Source organism: Periplaneta americana, unplaced genomic scaffold, assembly GCF_040183065.1.
Source record: "Periplaneta americana isolate PAMFEO1 unplaced genomic scaffold, P.americana_PAMFEO1_priV1 scaffold_20, whole genome shotgun sequence".
NCBI lineage: Eukaryota > Metazoa > Arthropoda > Insecta > Blattodea > Blattidae > Periplaneta > Periplaneta americana.
This window is the reverse complement of record NW_027185501.1, coordinates 2,678,318-2,693,173: the sequence shown is the minus strand read 5'-3', so window position 1 is coordinate 2,693,173 and position 14,856 is coordinate 2,678,318. Positions and strand designations below refer to the sequence as shown.

The following is a 14,856-nucleotide window of genomic DNA, read 5'->3' as shown; positions in this document are numbered from 1 at the left end:
TAACCTTCAACTAAATAAATTCCTGTTCTAGGTTATGCTTTTCGAGCATGTTTAAATTAAAATGCGCAGTACAAATTCATTGTGTTAACAAAAAAATGTTTATTGTGATATCAGGGATGATAACTAATCTATTTTGACATGGGAGGAGTGCAGCCTTAGGGTTCATATTCGTTAAAAGGTATTTAATATCTCTCTAATATACTGTAGCCAAACTTCATTGTTTAGTCTTATCATTGTGTCTCATTCATTTTAGATTTCCATTCAGCAGACCACACATTCTGCATCAATGGGTAGCTGCAGTTAAAAGGTAAAAGTGGACTCCCACAAAAAACAGTTCTTTTGTGTAGTGAACATTTCACAAAAGAAAGTTACGAAGCTCAGCTGTCATCAGGTAGATGGTACTTAAAGGAAGATGCAGTGCACAAGTTATTTAAGGGGAGAAGATGGTATTTTTTAAAACTATTTTCCTATTTGGTGTAAAATATTAATTTTTTGTGTGTAGAGAGCTCATAGCTGTAGCAACTCACCCAAATATAAATATTTTGAAAAAAAAAATCGGGGGGGGGGGCCCAAATTTGAAAAAAAAATATCCAATGCAGGATTGTACTAAAACCGATATATCTAAACCGTTTTTAAAGATAGATTCAAACGGTTTTTTGCAATGTATTTGCAAAAGCATGTTCTACAAACTGTCTGTAACAGAATTTTGATATTAGTCCCTATGTTTGTAAAATAAACAATTAAAATTTAATAACAATTTTCTGATTTCCTTTCTTGCAAACAAACGGACGTAATTTTAAAATGAAATAAATTAACAAAATTCTGTTACAGAGAAAAGTTTCCTAATCATCTAAAGAATATGTGTTATAAATTTGAAAAAAATATACCCAATGCAGGATTGTATTAAAACCGATATATCTAAACCGTTTTTAAAGATAGATTCAAACTGTTTTTTGCAATGTATTTGCAAAAGCATGTTCTACAAACTGTCTGTAACAGAATTTTGATATTAGTCCCTACGTTTGTAAAATAAACAATTAAAATTCAATAACAATTTTCTGATTTCCTTTCTTGTAAACAAACGGACGTAATTTTAAAATGAAATAAATTAACAAAATTCTGTTACAGAGAAAAGTTTCCTAATCATCTAAAGAATATGTGTTATAAATTTCATGCATGTATCTTTAATAGTTCAGAAATTATATCCATTTTTGTCTGGCAATGTAGCAAAAAAAAAAAAAAAATGAAGTTACTGGAAACCGATAAAAGCGGGCGTGTGATTTAAAAATCCATAAAGCAGGAAGTTTAAAAAGGACGTCTCAACATCCGATAAGGGCACAAATACCCACAATGTGTTATGCTATGCATTCCACACATATCAAAGAGTATTTTAAGGAAAAAAAAATTTTTTTTTTTTTGAAAATTTAATTTACCGGAAACAACAATAAAAGTTGCCGAGTGATTTAAAAATCCATAATGCAGGAAGTTTAAAAATGGCGACTCAACATGCGATAAGGGCACAAATACCCGCAAAATGTTATGCTATGCATTCCACACATATCACGAGTATCTTAAAGACTTTTTTCTTAATTTACTCATTTTTCACCAAAAAATACCATCCTCTCCCCTTAACTATCCATAACGAATGCATAAAGTTGTAAAAAGGAGAAGGCCTCTTATTCGGAATACTTCAGTTGTACCAGAGAAGATAAATACCTTTCTCATTGTTCTTACGTTTTTATATAGCCTAATGCAACAGTCTTGTTATTTTGAGTATTGGCTCTTCATGAAGGTTAGAGAGAGTCTCATAGCCTACTGTTACATAACATTGCTCACATCAAATTTTTTTTATATTACAGAAATTAAGAACTATCCAGGACTCAGTACATTCTAACTCAAATCATGAAAATGATGCCAGTTCATCAGACACACTAACAATGTCAAGTGACAGACCACCTACAGCTGCACCAGAAAGCCCCAAGAAACAGATTGAAAAGAAAAGTGAAGACACAGCAGCAAAAATTGCAATGCAAGAATGTTAGGATTACAACAATGAAGGAACTACTTAAAGAACTAAAGAGTAAGACTAACACTGCACCTGAAGTAAATATTGTTACATAATTATTTTAGTGAATTTCCATTAAAACTATTACAAAATGAAGTCATAATAAAGATGTAAAAAAGAATGGTGTCAGGTACACCGAAGCTATCAAGCAATTTCTCTTACTCTTTTACTCTTTATTTTTATTCACCTAAAGCTTGTAGATAAGTTATGTTAGAACTATGTTTAAATTGCCTCACCCAAATAGACTGAATAGTTACTTATCTAAATTTAAATGTGAGCCAGGTTTCATAAATGAGGTGTGTGAATATATGAAAGCTAATATTTCAGAAAAACCATGGCTTAAAGACTGCACACTTATAATTGATTATTGATTCTATGTCACTGAGAAAACAAATTCATTGGGACACTACACATTCGCGGTACTCTGGTTATGTTGAATTAGCTGGACTTGTAGACGAGAAAGATGTATTAGCTACAGAAGCATTGGTGTTTATGACAATTTCGATTAAACATAATTTTAAATGTCCTGTTGCATATTTTTTTTACTGACAAAGTAAATTCTAATGTCCAGGCACAGATTTTGAATATATGCTTAACTAAATTGCATGTAATAGATATTAAAATATGATCAATTACTTGTGATGGTTTATATGCCAATATCACCACCCTCACTGCTTTAGGATGCAATTTTTCTGCCCATGACTTGAAATGTTACTTTGTACATCCAAACATGGGTAAGGTTTGACTCTTGTCATATAGCAAAATTAGGTAAGGGTTGTTTAGCAGAGAAGTCCTCTTTGACGTGAGAGAAAGGTTCAATATAAATAATTGATTAAAAGGCGATCTTACTCGTGTTAATTATGTAAGCATGTGTGGCTTACAGCTGCTTCGGTGTTACTTGACACCATCCTCAGAGCCTACTAGATCTCGGTGCTACCTCAACTTCGCTGCCTGTTGTGTGGGTGCGTTCGTGTGATGAAGAGTTGTGTCAAATAGTGTGTGTGTTCTGAAATTGATTTGTGTGTTGAGAATTTGATTAGGGTGTGTTTTAGTGTGTCTGTATATTTCATATTGTTCTAGTGTGTTGAGTTTTTGGTTTTTGGGTTGTATGTATAGGATTTCCATGTCTGTATTTATGTTATTGTATGTGTGGTTAGCATTAGTTATGTGTTCGGCATATGTAGATGTATTGTGTCCTCTGGTTATTGCTTTAATGTGTTCTTTGTGTCGAGTTTGGAATGATCTGCCTGTGTGTCCAATGTAGAAACTGTCGCAACTATTGCATGTGAGTTTGTATACGCCTGTGTGGTTGTATTTATTTGTTTGTGTTGTTTGTGTGTTGAGATGTCTTTTTAGTGTGTTTTCTTTTCTGTATGCTATGTTGTATTTTTGTTTTCTGAATGAGGATGCGATCTTGTGTGTGTTTTTGTTTTCGTATGTTAGTGTGATGTATTTCTTGTATTCTTGTGTTTGTGTTGTGTTTTGTGTTTGTTGAGTTTTTATTTTGTCTTCCTTATAATGTTTATTAGGTTTGGGTTGTAACTATTTTCTTGTGCTATGTATTTGATTGTGTTCACTTCTTCATTGTAGTGTTGTTGGCTCATGGGTATGTTGAGTAATCTGTGTACCTTTGTCCTGAATGCAGAATGTTTGTGTTGTGTGGGATCATTATGAATTTACATGAGATACAAGAGTAGAAAGGGTTAAAATTTGCTAATAAACTCTCAGGCGCCCATGTAAACTGGAGAAATCAGAATGTTAGATTAGCTGTGCAAACTTTTAAGTCCTACCGTCGCTGATGCTATTGATTACACTGGCCAACACACATTTTGGTGCCTCCAATGTCCGACCTGTTCCTAAGTATATTCAACTCGCTGATTCCAAAAATGGCACCAGTTTTTCCCTATCAGCTCTAGTTCTTGAGATGTACCTCTATTCACTCTAGTCGGTCGTCAAAATTCAATATATTTTGTGGTATTGTTTTAATTAATCTCTTTGTAGCATAACAGAAACAGATTAAAAATTATAATAAACTTGAAATACACAAAATTTAATCATTTGAAACGAAAAGCACGAGTTTCAGATACAAATATTCCAATCATTCAATACAGAAGTGGCTCCTTTTGTAGTAGGACTTCCAAGTGTGGGATCTGCCAGGACAATCATGCATAATGTTCCAACAGTAATCTGTCATCATGTGTGCATCCCGTCTTCCTTGGTATCTGTCTCCTATTGTTTTTATTTATTAGTGAAATCTTTCACCCGGTTCTTCGCTTAAGTCACCAAGATTCCTTGGAAAATGATCTAAGTGAATGTGCAGAATATGAACTTTAATGCTCATTTTACATTCAAGTCTGTTGAAATGAAAGAACATCTCTTCTAATTTAGTATAGTTGCCTGCTTGTTGCCAAGTAAGTTTTCACAAGAACAAATAAAGATCAGGCACAAGATTAGATTTCATTAATTGATTCTATGAAATGTGGTCATTTATGAGCTATCTGATCGTTGACCATCGAAAATTTATTCTTCAATTTTTCCGTCGTAAGTCCAGGCATTTTATGCTTTATGTATTCAAAACACGAAACATTTTTATTCACAGCCTTTAATTTATATTTTATGTGTAATGGTGACAGAATGATTCTGTCTCGCGCTATCAAAGGTGCATTTATAACAATGTACTCTCTAACCACAATATCTTTCCTTGGAGGCCAATCCTTTTTTATCCAATGAATATGTTTGGCCCTACTGTCCCAAAGGCATAGAAAGTAAGGATATTCTGACTAGCCACTTCATTGACTAAGAAGAAAATGAACCATCTTCAAGTCTGCATAGATGCTTGTGGTAATTTACTTATTTATTTATTCTTAATTAGCTAGTGAATACAAAACTTTTCACATTTAATACAGTTATAACAAAGTCAAGCATAATACAAATTGTATCAATTAATTTTTGTTCTTAATTTCGAGATTTTCCTAACACATTGTAAGATGTATTTGTGATTTTATAGCACCGTCAAACGGGGTGATACCGAAAATTAGTGGCTTTTTGTGTTTCAGTGTTGGTAGAAGCTTGCTGCTGAGACTTTCTCTTTCATTTCCAATATATTTGTAATATTTATTACATTACTCTACATGCTTCTGCATTCAAAAGTCAGAGTTATTACATTCACTGCTCAGACATTATCAGTAAACAGTGAAGCTAATGAATTTTTCGTACTGAATACGTCGCTATTGTACAAAACATTTTTCGTATACTGTGGGAAATGTCATATTACAATTTCTTACGCTTGTGGAGTGTCGCCTTCGTGGATCTATGATCTTCCATGGAGCAGATTCCCTGTTTCTCCAGATATTCCTCTATCTTCAGGTTATCCGTGCTCTCAACTACCACAGAATACCAGAGTTTCTGGAACTCATCGTCCACAGGCAGAGCTGCTGTCTTGTTTGTGAAGAACACAATCTTCTTCTTGTCAATCGGTCGCGAGATGTATAATGATCTCATTCTGCAGAGCCTTGAGGGTTTTATTACAATGTGGCAAAGATTCCTGAACGTCTTCCAACAGAATTCCTTCAAGACTCTTCAAGTCTTGTTGCGTCAACAAACGCAGTTGATTCCGGTAGTAGGCCAATATTTTGAATTTTAAAAATAAAATATTTCCTCCAAAGCCAGTGTTTGAGGGAATGTCCCCATAACACTGGCAGCATTCCCACGCTGGATAGCAATAGCGATTCTTTGTCTCAAGAAATCAGTCGACCTGGAATCTCCATTGAACGCTTGCAACTTTTTCCCGATGTCTGAAACCAGCATTTTAGCCTCTGAGCACCAAGGTCCCAACGTCTCAACAACAAAAACAGAACAAGTATCTGTCCTGGAGATCCCGATACTTATTCCTTTTGATGGTCACTGCGGATGTTGCAGCAGAACCAGCAACTTTGGAGGTGGCAGGCAAATGGGATGGTGCTAAAGTGTCAACACAAGCGGCATCCTGTAGCAGAGATTTTCCATGAGACCAGGGTATCAAGGTCAATCCATCTGGTCTTTTTCCATCAGATAGGCAGATTCCAATAGGTTCCAGGATTGATGGAAAATCAGCAGAGACAAGTGCCCTTTTAATGATGTCATTTAATTGAAAGTGCCTGGAAAATCTCCCGGTATTTTTGGGGCAACTTAAGCCATGGTGACCATAGGGGTCAACAGTGGCTCCACAAAGACATTTATGTGGGAAACAAATCTTGGACCCGAGTCTTAAGGCGACAGCAATTTTAAAGGACATATTGTCCATTAATGTGCCTATATTGGAAGATGGTATTGTCTGAAGCCAAGACCCTGATTCCTTCTGTCGTATTGCATGGTATCTAGCTTGATCGACCTCAGACGATGACGACGCTAGTAGAGTCTGGTAGATATCAGAGGCATGGATGTGGTCCCATTGTTTCTGAATATCACGAGAAGCTGGGAGGTTGTTGTTTCCTGTAATGCTGAACCATTTCTCCAAAGCCTCATTCACATAACAGATCCTGATTTCATCACCTTAATTGAGAGAATGGACTTGACGAAATCAAGGACTCCATATGCAGAAGCCAAGAAAGCATGAGACAAACATCACTCACATTCCGGATTCCAATACCTCCAAAGGCAATAGGCAGAGTGGCTAAAATCCAATTGTTATCTTCAAGACGTATACTGAGAATCGATTCCAGACAGTTTCTCAGTAGATCATCAGTCTCTTGAAGTAGGGATGGAAAAAGCCATAATGGGGTGGTGCGAAGAAAATATGTTAATTTAGGAATTAAATAACAGTTCTTTAAGAGAAAGTACGCTGTATGTGTGGAAAGAGATTGCAGACCATCAAACAGTTGCTTCATAATTTCAAGCTTTTCACGCATACTTGACTCTACAGTGGGAAGAAAAATGGGAGATCCAAGGAGAGTCAAATTAGATCGAGATACTACCTTAATCCCTGGAGCTATATTATTGAATGCGGACACTACAGTATCGTCTTGTGTAGAGCATAAGTATAATTCGCATTTTTCAGGATTAATCTCCAACCCAATGGATCTACAGGAATCTATAAGTTTTTCAAGATCGGAAAGGACCATATCTGGATCCCCTCCCAAAGAACCGTCATCCAGGTAAAAGAGGTTCAAGGTACTATTCAAATGGGTAATGACAGAATTCAGGGTTAGACTAAATAGCAGTGGACCTATCGGATCACCTTGTTGGACTCCAGCCTGCAATGAAATGATGTCAGAATTGTAATACAGGTTAGATGGGTTTCTATACGCTTGCCACAAGAATGCATAGAGTTGAGGGATCTTGCTCTTAACAAGTTCAAGCATTGTATCTCTTTCAAGGCAATTAAATGCATTTCTAAAATCGATCTTAAGAAGAACATTTTGACTGCCTTCGTTCTGATTTAGAAATGAACGTACCGAGTGAATGATGGCTTCACATCCTTCACTGGTGCCAAAACCAAGCTGCTGAGGGCGCAAATGTTTACTAACTTTCTCCTTAACAGAAGTGCAAGCTAACTTAGCCGATAATCTGCGAAAGGTATTCCAACTGTGATTGGACATATCCCGCCATTTTTCTTTTTGATGGCAATTAAAGATGCTCCATATAAAAGAGGACAGATTTCAGGATTAACTTTACCAGCCAACATTAGATTACATAATCTAGTAATAGCATTTAGGAGTCTCCTACCAAAATCTCCAGCAGATTTGGATGTGAGATCTTTTAAATGTTGGGGACGAATCCCATCAATACCAGATGCAGAGCCATTAGGAAAGGTTTTTATTCCTTGCAAAACCATATCTTGAGATACAGACAAACACACTTCATCGGTGGTAGGAGGATCTGGAAATGCCACGGGCCGTGATGGTGGAGGGTGTTTTTGTACTAAAGCCTCTTGTGTAACTCGTGAAGCACGAGCTACTCCTGAATCAGAAGATAGAATTCGAACAGCTCCCTTTATATCACTGTCTGCCACTTTAGCTTCAACAATGCGTGACCTAGAAAGTGTAGACTTATTCTTACGGGGAGGAACTTCCAGTGTAAAATCATTAATGTTCTCTTTGATTTTAGACACTAAAGATTTGTCAGAGTTCTTCTTTGATCGAACATGTATCCGAAGGGCGATATATGCAAAAAGCAGAAGCTCTTGCCAACATTCTTCACTATTTTCGGAAATACATTTATCAATAAGTTGAGTCAATTTTTCTGCCGCAAAGCTTCTAGCTCCTTTAGGAATTCTTCTTAAAACTCTTGTATTGAGTTTACAATTAGCAATCTTTTGATGGAAAAACTCAAAAGAAGTATTTTCTGAATTTAACAGAAGGTCGTCAGGAGGTTCATTGGGATGAGCCTTAGCCCAGTGTATTCACAGTCCTTTCAAGCCTTTGTAAGATTTAGCATCACTGCCAGTGCAAATTGGGCATGAGACTAATTCGACATAATTAGGGGCTGAGATATTATGGGTCCCACCTTTTGATGAACAAGATGGACAGAGCCAGGGGGAGTTAGACTCACCAAGGACTTTTACTTCATCACTGCATAAATAGACACAGCTACCATGGAACCAGCACTTACACTCTACACATAAAATTAAATTATATTCTTCACAAGTTCTACGATTATCGCAGAGTAGGCATTTAATGGATTCACTGGCATTCATGAATGAAGATATGAATCAGGTTAAATAAAACAAACATACAGCAATGTGTTGCTAACGAATATCAATAAACTCTTGTAGAATGAAAATGTCAATATTTCATTAACCTACTTAATAGTTCAATTCACGAACACATCCACAATTACAGTTCACAATTAATTATGCCATATAAATTCAAGAGATTAACTTCCTATTCAACGTAGGAAGATAGGAAAAGCGTTGCTAACGAAAATAATTAAACACACACGAATGAATAAAATGACCAGATGTCAATAAAATATTTAGTAATTTAAAATATTTGGTAATTTATCTTTTCCAACACTAAAGAGAAGACGTTGTACTCTTCTTTCATCATACTGTAGTGACCGATTGCAATGGAGGTATATTTGTTGCCATTGTTTAAAAGAACACATTTCAAACTACGTTTTGAACTGTCAATTAAAAGAAGTCATTCACTAGGGGTATATTCTGATACACCCATTTTCTTCAGAAGGCCTCTGAAGTTGCTATAGAATACTATGTTTTTGTCTTCAGTAAAAAAGAAAGAAAGCGGCAAATCTCTTTCTCTCCTTTGGTAAAATATGATTTTCATTCCAGGCTAAAGTACATTCTTTTTCTTTAGTCTGGAGGCCAGCAATTCAGAAGACTCCTTAGAAAGATTTAGTCCCTAATCAGGTCACTCAACTCTTTCTGGTCAAAGCGTTCATATGTGAAGCTGTTTAAAAATCACTGTAGCTGCGCCACTTTCTTTACCTTGTGCTATATCAGATATATAAGATCCATACTCTGAGAACCGTGGTAACTCATGGCAGGGTGGAATTGAGGACCATTTTTGCAAAACTTGCTAAGTGAAAAAACTAAATTTTATAGGAGAGACAAAACACTACTGGGTGTTCATTTCAAAGTGTGTCATGACGTCACTGTTGTTGGGTCACCAATTTGAAGCGAGTTTCAGCTTATATGTTAGAGAAGTTGCCTATTATTTAAGGCGTTCTTCAATCTGAACTTGAGAACGTGTACGGTATAACTTGAACGTCGTAGCAACAGATGGCGGTCTGTACAGTCTGTGTGCTACCATAACCTCTTTCGAACTGTGTTTTTCGCCGGCAAGTCGTATGCAGGGTATTTGTTATCATTGGTTGCATACGGTAACATTCCACAACACAAATCAAATGCTCCGTGTTCATGTTGACCGTCGAAGTTAATGTCAACAAATACGTAAGTAATCGTCTTAACCCTCTCCCCATATCCCGACAGTACGTATTTCCAAACAGTTCACATTCCTGCCACTACTGGCGTTACCGTACGTATCGGTACGTACTCTTCAGAATGAACGCCGTACTTGCTAGGCAACTTCTCTGCCTCTTAGGTTATACACCTCTGCGGAAATGTAGGAAGATTGAATTCTCTAGGCTCATCGGCTAGCCACATGACGGCATACAGCGAGCCATGACACATTTTGAACTGAACACCCAGTATATAAGCAAGTTTTGCTGTATCTCTCACTTATAGCAGAAAGCAAGTTTTGAAAAAACGATCACACTTTGACACATTACAATGAAGAAAAATAACCCAATTTTACTAAGACGCCTTGAACATCATGTAGAGGCCTGCCTTATGTTAATGAATCCATCAAAATCTCAATTTTGAAAATTTTGCAGTTAGCAAGTTTCGCAAAAACGGTCCTCAATTGTAAAAGATGCGAGTAAGACACAGATCTCATAGCTAAAGGTGATCAGGATATGATTATTTCAATTGAGTTCTGTGATATTAGCAATAAAAAATAAGCCATCAAAATGATTTTTTGGTTCCAGGAAAACCATTTAGATGTTTTTACAGATAATTTTGTAAGAAAACAGAATTATGATATAGGTACCGGTATACTATATAATTATTAATTAACAATATCTAAGAAACTAGAGCTGATATGGCCTAGCTAATGTGATTTTCTGAATCAGCACATCAACTAACCCTAAGAACAGGTGTAAAAACCAAGGCACCAAGAAAAAAGTTCTTTTTTTGTTGGCCTGTGTTATTTAAGGATGATTAGTCATGAGTCTTTTCAGGGTTTTGAAGCAACAATTGAATTTATAAGATACAGGGACAGATTGCTCGACATTTTAAATTCCAGGAACCCTTTCTCTTCTTGTTATAAAAAGTTACTATCATTGAATAATGAAAACTATTGGAAAGAATTATTTCATGAATCTAAAATCATTGATGATTGATGGTATTCCACTATTGCCGCATCCAAGAAAAATGTTTGTATTAGGATATATTGTCTGTATCACTTCTATTGAAAACATTGCCATTGGTATTTTGAAAAGACAAGATGATTCTTTAAAATATTTATTAACGTATAAATTTTGCCAGGACCACCTTGAATTACTTTTTTCATGCATCCGGGCAAGAGGTGGGAGGAATAATAATCCTAACACGCTCCAATTCAAGTGGGCACTGAGAAAATTATTGTTCAGAAATGCTGTTACTGCTAGTGGTAACTGCCTAAATATGGAGCACTCAAACATAGAGTCAGTGCTGGAGTTTAATAGTAATAACAGAATCTTAGCTCAAACTTCTACATCATGTGATCTTAGCAGTGATACAGACATTATCCAGCTTGTAAACAGTTTAGATTCACACACTTTAAGTAGCTTCCAAGAAAATATATTATGTTACATTGCTGGCAGTATACTTAAAAAACTTCTTGAGTAAATTAACTGTGAACACTGTCAGGTAATGTGTGTTAATCAACAAACATTTCAAAGCTTCACAATTACACCATGTTGCCTTGCATTTTTCAATTTCATAAATTTGTATCCTATCAAGGAGTGGACTTATAGATCTGTCAGATGATGTGTTTGTGATTGTAGACATGTTGAGAAAGCTTTTCAGATTTACATTATTCAACAGAATATGATAAGTACCATATGTGAAATATTGATAAGTACATTACTGATACTTGCTTTGTCATACAAAAACTGCTGAGTTTAGGTAAGCCTCCATTTACTTCCTTCCATCCTCCTACAGAAGAACTGAGATATGAAAATACCCACGAAATAAAAATTATAAAGGCAGTCACTCAAATGTTTAAGGAGTTAGGTACCCTACAGCTTACAGCAGTAAAATTTTGGAAATATTCAACATTTTTTTCCTCCATTACTATATCTTGTACAATAATAAAAATTAGTATGTGTAAAACACTGTCCTTCTGCTATATGAAAAAATATTTTTATGATTTAAAAAAATATTTACATTTTTTTTTTTTTTTTTTTCAAAATTCAGTTCACTGTGCAGTGATGAAGCGTTTCCCACATAACTAAAAAACTAGCCAACATTCTGTGATGAAATTTTTTGTGTGTATTTATGCATGTCATATCTACAATATGATGCAAGATCATTTCTCTACCTTTGATGGATTGTCTGATAAAAAATAAATCCGTTTAAAAAATGGTCAAATATCAATACTTTCTTCTAACACACAATAAAAAAATATTATTTATTAAGGGATGTAGTTGAAAGAGCAATAAAATAAAAAGAGAGAACATGATCAAGTTAACATGTTTATGAGTTATGAGGGAAACGCTTCATCATTGCGCAGTAAATTGAATTTTGCAAAAAAAAAAAAATAATAATAATAATAATAATAATAATTTTTTAAATCGTGAAAATATTTTTTTTTTCATATAGCAGAGAACAGTGTTTTACACATACCAATTTTCATTATTGTACAAGATACAGTAATGGAGGAAAAAAATGTTGAATATTTCCAAAAATTTTACTGCTGTAAGCTGTACCTAACCCCTTAAACACTGGCTTAAAACATTTTGCCAAAAAGTTCACATTGAAGGTTGCTAGAGGAAATGCCACCGCCATAAGGAGCAAATTAACAAAACAGATATTGTTCCAACATGTGTATCTTTGTGGAATAATAGCATTTTAACTATATCTATACAGATTTTGTGTTAGATATTAACAAATAAAATGCATTGTGATATTTTGAATAGTATATTTTTCTCCTTATATTGTCTGTGTATTGATTTAATGTAAGGCTATTGTAAAACCCAAATTCCTTTCAAGAATGAGTCCTTATTTAAGTGGATTATAATGTCAAATTGTTTGTAAGATGTATTAAAAATAATTTCTTGATCTTTAAAGATTTTGAAGAGTGTCTAAACTGTATGTGTGAAATATCTCAGAGCAGTTTCAAAATAAATTAACTGATGAAGTATATGTGAAGCTGAATATTGCCCCTCAGACCAGACATGACTAGTCGCACAGTTCTTATGTTACAGTGCTCCATCCAGTTTATCTCATAAGTCTATGGGTTATCCTCACTGTCTACATTCCCTGCCACTTGATAGCACTGAGACATGAATCATTTGCCTCCCTTATCGTAAACTTTCCAGTATTGTTGTTAAAGAGTATATGCTTAAACTGCATGCTGGTGCTATTTCTGTCGCCAACAGAAATATAACACTGCTTTGTGAGACTACAACACTTGAGAGATAGCAACTGATAAGAATGCAGGTCGGTCTTGAACTGATTGAGAGGTAATGCAAGTGTCAGTGTTGCCACACGTATAATATTCTCAATATCACTTTTCATATTATGCATGGTGCCTCGAAAAACCCCACAACACAGTTTGAGGGTTATGCATTTCTTTTAAACAGATTTTTTTGTTTCCCCAAATCGTTGTACTTCATGACTTAAGGGTTTTCTCAAAAAACCAAGTCAATTGCTTTCGAGTGAGCACACCTAAACTTTTATATTTATATATTTATGCAATAGAGAAGAAAACAAATTATTGTATGCACATCGGAAAGCATTTCAGTGAGATTTTTGTCATGCTCCTGAAGTGGTATGTGAATGTATGTAAGCCACTGAAAATAACACTATTAATTCTAAAATATATGTCTCTCAAAATATTGTTGTTCATGTTCAGAAATGTGTTATTGCGAAATTGTATCTATGTAATCATGTTGCCGATGTGGTATGTTAAGCATTGTAGAAAGAGCAATCTCTTAATTCCTAAAATAATATGTCTCTTAGAATATTATTGTTCATGTCAAACAATGACTTCTCGTGAAATTATACTGTACCTTTCTCTATTCTGTATATAAAATAAAAAATAATGTAATTAATATCATCTGAATTTGTAAGATTTGTAAGATTAGAATTTGTAAGATTTCTAAAGTCATACTAAAAAAAAAAAGATATAATACAGTATAAGCAAGCATACAGCAGTCAAGGGGTAAACAAATCTTCCAATTTAAATAATTTAATTATTTAATGAAATTATATATACGTATATAGGCCTATTGATTCTTGGTACGACCGACAGAGAAAAATTTTGACCCACTACGACACCCCAATGGATTCAGACTGGAACAAAGGAATTACCTATTTATCGTCAGCTGTCTGAAGTTCAAGTGAAAACATATATATAGGGTAAAGTTGCCTAATTTCGTGATAGGTTTTTTTTACTGAATATCACAGGATTGCATATCTTGCTAAGAAGTTCACTGGTGCCTCAGAAGTAGGCGAAAGATGCACTATTGCAAGAAAGATGTCTAGCGCATTGTCGAACGGCAAAGCATTGGCTGACATTTTTTTTATCAATCATAAGAAAACTTTATTATACAATTATGTACAATACAATTGTGCTTAAAAATTATAAATACTGTGCTATAATAGCACACAAGAAACATGTATGGAGGTTGCAGTCCTGTGACTGTCCTCTGGCAATATGTGAAACAAAACAAAAATGTTAATCTTCAAGCAATAGATCTGAGTGTCTTTTTCTTTTTAATCTTCTTATTTGGCGAGGCGGTGGAAGTTGTTCTGGGAAGGTATTAAGCAGTTCATTTTGATGGTTAACCATTGAACGATGAAGTCGTATGTAGTAGCTGCGCAGGGTGGATTCAATTGTAGGCACGTTCAAGTCTTTGTGTAGGTTGTCATTGCGGATGTACCAGGGTGCATCCATGATTAGACAAAGGACCCACTTCTGAATAGTCTGAATTCGTCTGATTTGGGAATTGGATGCAGATCCATACCACAGCCATACATCCATATAGGTCTGATCAGTGAAATTTTAAAAAAGTATCACGGGATTAGG

The 14,856-nt window shown here is 35.0% G+C and overlaps 1 long non-coding RNA gene across 1 annotated transcript; it reads left to right on the top strand.

Annotated features, from left to right (window-relative positions):
* Positions 1–241: 241 nt before the first annotated feature.
* Positions 242–3,723, top strand: LOC138693733 (uncharacterized). Its single transcript, XR_011330422.1, has 3 exons — positions 242–307; positions 1,860–2,080; positions 2,949–3,723. It is a non-coding gene; the product is annotated as an uncharacterized lncRNA (long non-coding RNA).
* The last annotated feature ends 11,133 nt before the right edge of the window (positions 3,724–14,856 follow it).